Source organism: Alosa pseudoharengus, unplaced genomic scaffold, assembly GCF_046254945.1.
Source record: "Alosa pseudoharengus isolate Yale_2024_CS ecotype anadromous, Long Island Sound unplaced genomic scaffold, YU_APseudo_1.1 YU_APseudo_1.1_scf_21, whole genome shotgun sequence".
NCBI classification, from domain to species: domain Eukaryota; kingdom Metazoa; phylum Chordata; class Actinopteri; order Clupeiformes; family Clupeidae; genus Alosa; species Alosa pseudoharengus.
Genome location: NW_027468674.1, coordinates 11589558 through 11597057, shown reverse-complemented (window position 1 = coordinate 11597057; position 7500 = coordinate 11589558).

Here is a 7500-nt window from a genome sequence, read left to right as displayed (position 1 = left end):
TTCACCCTCTCTCTCTCTCTCTGTCTCTTTCTCCCTGTCTCTCTGAAGGCTACAAAAAATATTGTCCTGGTTAAAAATGGCAACAAAAATGGCTGCATCTGGACTTTTCTTCCTCTCTTTCCTCGTCTGTATTTAACAAACAAAGGGGGCTTTGAAATGTTATAGAGTCGAACTTAGAGGACATTAATCTAAGTTTAAGCTCACGCTTGGCGACAATAAGACTTTGAATACGACTACCAGCAAGATCGTCTCCTCGTGAATATTGTTTCTTTACTGGGCTCCAGTAAACGGACAGTCTCAAACGGACAGTAAGTTCAGTTCTATATTGAGACTGGACAACAACCCTTTGGTGGACCACAATCCTCTGAGAGTTATATAGCTACCCTGCCAACTGTGCCAGGCCCCATAGCACCAGGTCCCTGCTGTCACCGTCACAAATGTCCTATTAAAGCCGGTCAGTGTTCTACTCAAAGAAGTTGCCATATTCAAGATGGATGGGTGGATGCATAGATGAATGGATAGATGGATGGATGGGTGGGTGGATGGATAGAAGCATGGATAGATGGATGGATGATGCATAGATGGATGGATGGATGGATGGGTGGGTGTATGGATAGATGGGTGGATTGATGGAATGATGAAATGATGAATGGATAAATGGATGGGTTGATGAAATTGGGAGAGCTTGGTGTAGGTGGCTTATGGTGGGTGAGAGGAGAAGAGGTAACAGTAGTAGTCTTTACTAGTGGGTATTGAACTATTGAACTGGGAACTGAAATTAGTTACAGAAACACTGAAGAGATTTATGAACCCATGGATGGATGGATGGATGGATGGATGGTGGGTTGGTTAGATGGATGAAAATGTGAGAGGCCTTTGTAGGTTGGATATAATACAGAGATGAAAGGGCCCCAATCAACACTGGGGCAATTAAACCTCAGCCTTGGTTACAGAAGCTGAAGTTGTGCTGAAGTGTTGTGCTTATTTCCAAAAGTCCCAAGGAGAGGATTTACAGATGGATGGATGCATGCATGGGTGGAGGTGTTAGAGTTCTGTGTAGATACAGTAGGTTTGGGTGGGGAAGATTTATGGATGGAGGTGTTAGAGCTCTGTGTAGGTAGGTTTGGGTGGGGAAGATTTATGGATGGAGGTGTTAGAGCTCTGTGTAGGTAGGTTTGGGTGGGGAAGATTTATGGATGGAGGCGTTAGAGCTCTGTGTAGGTAGGTTTGGGTGGGGAAGATTTATGGATGGAGGTGTTAGAGCTCTGTGTAGGTAGGTTTGGGTGGGGAAGATTTATGGATGGAGGTGTTAGAGCTCTGTGTACAGTAGGTTTGGGCGGGGAAGATTTATGGATGGAGGTGTTAGAGCTCTGTGTAGGTAGGTTTGGGTGGGGAAGATTTATGGATGGAGGTGTTAGAGCTCTGTGTAGGTAGGTTTGGGTGGGGAAGATTTATGGATGGAGGCGTTAGAGCTCTGTGTAGGTAGGTTTGGGTGGGGAAGATTTATGGATGGAGTCTTTGTAGGTTAAGGATGTTGAGGAGATGAGAACGAGCGGAGAGGAGAAGAGTACACTCTTAAAATGAATGTGTTGAAAATAACACAACTTGTGTTTTTTTTAACACATCTCTACGTCCAGATAGGGACAACACGGATTGTGCTGTTTTTTTAACACATTTGTTTTAAGAGTGTAGAGAGGAGAGGAAAAGAGGGGAAAAGAGAGGAGGGGAGAGGAGTGGAGAGGAGAAGAGAAAAGAAGAGAGGAGAGGAAAGGAGAAGAGAGGAGAAGAGAAAAGAAGGGTGGAGAGGAAAGGAGAAGAGAGGAGAAGAGAGACGGAGAGGTATGTTGGTCATGTAAGGGTAAATAAGGACTAGAGGTGGGTGGGGATCCAGTTTCACCAGAGCGGTTAGATGAAGGGGATTATGCTTTGCATTCAAGGACGGAGACATGGAAAGATGGATGGGTTCGTGGTTGGACTAATGAAATTGTAAGAGCTCTGCACTCTTAAAATGAATGTGTTGAAAACAACACGACTAGCGTTGTTTTTAACACATCTCTGTGTCGAGATAGAGACAACACAGTTTGTTAAACAATATGTGTTGAAAATAACACAACTTGCATTGTTTTTTTAAACACATGTCTGTGTCCAGATAGAGACAACAAATTAGTTTTAAGAGTCTAAGGGTGTGTATAGGGAAGAAAATAGGATGTTTAAGTTAAAGTTGAGCCTTCAGGAGAGACTAACTTTTCCGGTTCCGGCGCCGACCAGAGTGGCAGCCTGCTTAGTAGCTCCGTGTCTTTGTGTTTGTTTATACGTCTTTTGTTTACTTTTTACTTCGCAACTTTTTGGATTACACACTTTGAGGAGTGTTTTTATTCTATCCTATGGATACGGACATATTACAACGCTCCAGCGGCAGCAAATTTGTGTACACACAGAATCAGCTGATCGCACTACGACGGAATGCTGGCTGTGTTCGCGACAACATCCAAGAGGAACTGTGATGCTTTCGGGGTTGCAGAGCGGGAGTAAAAGTGAAGACGAGGCGTCGGGAGAAGAAGTGGAGATACAAGCCCTCAGTTCCATCGATTGTGGTGGGAAATGTGAACTGGCTAACAAGACTGACGAACTGGATGCCCTGGTAAGAAACCAGAAGTTGTACAGGGAATGTAGTTTGTTATGCTTTACAGAGACGTGGCTAACAAGAAGCCCCACTTCTAACGTTGAGCTGCCCGGCTTCAGTGTAGCTCGTTTGGACAGAGACTGTAAACTTTCTGGCAAAAAGAAGGGAGGCGGTCTGGTGCTGTACATTAACAATAGATGGTGCAATCCCGGACATGTTACAGTGAAGGAGACTGTATGCTGTAAGGAAGTGGAGTTATTAGCGGTTAGTCTCCGTCCATACTACATGCCGAGGGAGTTCTCGCATGCAATTGCTGTCTGTGTTTACGTTCCACCTCGAGCTCTCCCGGATACAGCGTGCAACATCATCCACTCCACAATCGCAAGGCTCCAGCTCCAATGGCGGTGGTCTGTCCACCACCCCCAGCTGACTCAGACACGGCTCTTGTTTGCGTGCCTGCCCTACCCCCACCTCCCAGCCTCCCAGTCTGTCCAGCTCTGCATCCCGGTGACACCCAATGACCTAAGCCACCATCACCTAATGCCCTGCCCCCACCTGACACCTCCTTGCCTGTGCCTGTTGAGGTGTCCACGACTCTGGCAGCCTTGACAGGGACATCAAGGAGGTGGTCATCCCCCAGCCCCCACACCCACACCCCCTCAATACCAGTACAACACTCACCTCCATCATCACAGGCTATCGTACCCCCACCATTTCTGGATATTGCACCCCTCCCCCACATGGCGATAATGAACAATGAGGTGACAGCGACCTCAGTCGTTGCACCCCTCCCCTCCCCTTACACCCCTCACCATTACAACAGATCAAGTGAGAGCCCAACTAAAGAAACTGCGCATCAATAAAGCAGCGGGGCCTGACAGACTGTGTCCAAGGCTACTCAAGGCCTGTGCTGCTGAACTGTGGGAGCCACTGAAGCACATCTTCAATTTGAGCCTACGCCTTGAACAAGTTCCAACACTGTGGAAGACATCATGTCTCACACCTGTCCCTAAGAAGCCACATCCTAGTGAGCTTAATGACTACAGACCTGTCGCTCTAACATCAAATGTGATGAAAACAATGGAGCGACTGGTCTTAGGTATGCTCAGACCCCAGGTACGCCATGCACTAGACCCGTTACAGTTTGCATACCAGGAGAAAGTGGGCGTGGACAATGCCATCACTTATCTTCTACACAGGACACATTCTCACCTAGACAAGGGGAAAAGTGCTGTGAGAATCATGTTCTTTGATTTCTCAAGTGATTTTAACACCATCCAACCCCTCAGACTGGGAGACAAGCTCTTGCAGATGGGTGTGGACGCTCACCTGGTAACCTGGATTACAGATTACCTGACCGAGCGACCACAGTTCGTCAGACTGAAGAACTGTCTCTCTGACACTGTGATCAGCAGCACCGGAGCGCCACAGGGAACTGTGCTCTCTCCAGTCCTGTTCACCCTGTACACATCTGACTTCTGCTACAACACCGAGTCATGCCACATGCAGAAGTTTTCTGACGATACTGCAATTGTGGGGTGTATCAGGAACGGGCAGGATGAGGAGTACAGGAGCCTGGTGGAGGACATTGTGCAATGGTGCAAACTCAATCATCTTCAACTCAACACTTCAAAGACCAAGGAGATGGTGGTGGATTTCCGCAGGTCTAAGCCCACTCTGCTACCAGTCCCCATTGATGGGGTCAATGTGGAGGTGGTAAGAACCTACAAGTATCTGGGTCTCCACCTGAACAATAAACTGGACTGGTCAGCCAACACTGATGCACTCTACAAGAAAGGGCAGAGCAGGCTGTACTTCCTGAGGAGGCTGCAGTCCTTCAATGTGTGCAGCAAGCTCCACAGGATGTTCTACCAGTCTGTTGTTGCAAGCGTCCTCTTCTATGCTGGGGAGGAAGCACAAAGAAGAAGGATGCGGGGCGAATTGACAGGCTGGTAAGGAAAGCTGGCTCTGTAGTGGGAGCTGAACTGGAGTGCATCACTTCAATATTTGACAAAAGGACCTTGAACAAACTGATCAACATCTTGGACAATGAGTGTCACCCACTCCACAGCACTATTGTTAAGCAGAAGAGCCTGATCAGCTGGAGACTTCGCTAACTGCCTTGCACAACAGACAGACTGAGGAAGTCATTTGTCCCCAGGTCCATTGAACTGTTCAATGCTTCACTTAAGGGAAGAGGAGAGATAGACTTCTCTGCATAGTCTGTCTGCCTCTTCACCCCCTCCATGTTTGGATACTGTCTGTCCATTAGCCACTTTTTACCACTGTCTTTCTGCGTCACTGTTTGCGTGCTACATTAGCACATTAGCACATATGCATAACCCCTCCCTCCATGCCACAGCCGAACTGTGGCCACACTTATACCTTTTCTTAAAATAGTTATAGATATATAGATATATAGACTTTATTCTTGCACTGTTGGACTTACTCATTTGCACTATCACCATGATCACTATCACCATTGCACAATCACCGTGACACTCACTCACACAGAGCACCTTACCTTACCTTACTATGCACAGAGAATCACAGGCTCAGTCCCTGCCTCAGTCATTGCAAGCGCCTCTTGATTGATTAATCACCACTATGTGGATACTGTTTTTAGAATTGATTTAGATTAAGTGTTAGTTAGTATAATTTGTATTTTAGTATATTTTGTATATTCTTTATCTTCTACTGTCCTTATTGCTTACTTGTGTTTTTATATTATATACTTTTAATTACTTTTTCTGCTGTTAGTGAATGTGTGTGTGTTGTCTGTATGCTACTGAGACCTTGAATTTCCCCTGGGGATCAATAAAGTATCTATCTATCTATCTATCTATCTATCTATCTAAGTTAAAGTTAAAATTGACTGGTATTTAGCACACACTTTTTTCCAATGCGACATGGACTCAAAGTGGCAGGTTGTGAGAATCGACCAATTCTCAGGTGATGACGTTACCTCTGCTCCTCCATGCCAAGCTTACGACGTGAACGTAAAGCTTACCAGTGGATACTGAAATGAGTTATTCACCGATGAACTAAGGAGAGACTTTATGAATAGAGGGATGAGTGGATGGATGGATGGATAGATGGATATGTGAGAGACGTCTGTATAAGGGACAGGGTAACTGTAGAGAGGAGAAGGGGGTAGATAACACTGTTAAGGCCCATTCACACCAAGAACGATAACGATAACGATAACTATAAATAAATATCGTTCTCGTTAATATGAATGACGACGTTCACACATAAACTATTACGATAACGACATGAAGAACGATATCGTTGGGGATCACTTTCAGAGCGATTTTCAGAACGATAAAATGCTAATAGCCAATCAGAACCCATCACATTTTAACCGTCACATTCATTAACACAAGGAGAGACTTTGCTTATCGTTGTTCAGTGTGAACGCTTTTATCGTTATGGTTATAGTTATCGTTATCGTTATCGTTATCGTTCTTGGTGTGAATAGGCCTTTAGAGCTCAATCTCACCAGCCGTGGGCGCACCGAAGCTGTGTTTTGAAGTTATTGCGCTTGTTTACGCAAGAGCTGAGAGGAGGATTTATGGATGGGGGAGAGGATGGACGGATGGATGGAGATGTGAGACCTCTGCGTAGGTGTGTTTTGGGTGGGGAGGATTTGTGGATGGAGGAATGCGACGGCGAGGAGAGGAGAGGTCTGTTCGCTGTGGTCATGTGAGGGGAGAATGAGGACTGGTCTCGTGGTGGGTGGAAATCCAGTTTCGGTCTTCGTCTGAGAGTGGGCAGATAAAGGAGATTTGGTTGTGTATATAGAAAGACTGAACTAGCATTATTCTTGTGTTTGATGATATGAATTAGCCCACTTCCTCATCATTTTTGCTTGTAATATGTTACACATAAACACACACACACACACACACATACACACACACACACACACCACACACACTGCAGTAATGAAGTAACTTTGATTGGTCAAATTAAGATAGACAGTTATGATGAATTGTCGATTGTTAATTGTTTACATGGAAATTCATTGGAATTCAGGAATTCTTTTAATCTCACTCAATGCATTGTTGTTATTTATATATGATTATGGCACCCCTAAAACTAAACATTGGGATCCCCATAACTCTAAGCACCTCTTCTGATAGCATAACGTCCCATATACTTAGATCATACATGGTAATAACTAATTAAGTATTAACTAGGTACTTCTGTGAGCTCAGTGTAAGGTGTAGCAACAGTGTTAGCAGTGTCATTTGTTAATATAGGCCGGTGGTGGAGCAATAGCAGCATTGCAAAATTCCACTCACTTTACTTTATGTAGTAGGTGTGAAGTTAATAAGCAAATAGGAGCACATGTCTGTGAGCGCTGCCAGACTATGAAATTAAAAAAAACAGCTGAATGGATGGGCTTATGGGTGGATGACGAGATGGTTAGATGGATGGACAGGATGCTGTGTGACTCGCGATGGAGGAGTAGAGTATGTGTGTGTGTGTGTGTGTGTGTGTGTGTGTGTGTGTGTTGGGGAGGGGGGGGGGGCGTAGTTCTGCTGCTGTAGGGGCCCCTTGAAGTCGTGTGAGGGAAGCCGCTGCGGTTACCCGTGGCGACGGGAGGCTCGCGGCGCGGCACTTGCCGCCTCAGAAAAGGAAATTTGGGTTGGAGGAAATGGAGGGGTTCCTCCTGATCTATTTACAGGCCACTCCATCTCTCAGCCCAGATCAGCCTCAACTCAGCCCGGCCTGGCCCGCCATGGCTCCCCAGTGCCACCCACGACTGCACTGCCCACATGTGTGTCTCTCTGTGTGTGTGTGTGTGTGTGTGTGTGTGAGAAAGAGGGAGAGAAAGAGAAAGGGAGAGAGAGAGAGAGAGAGGGAGGGAG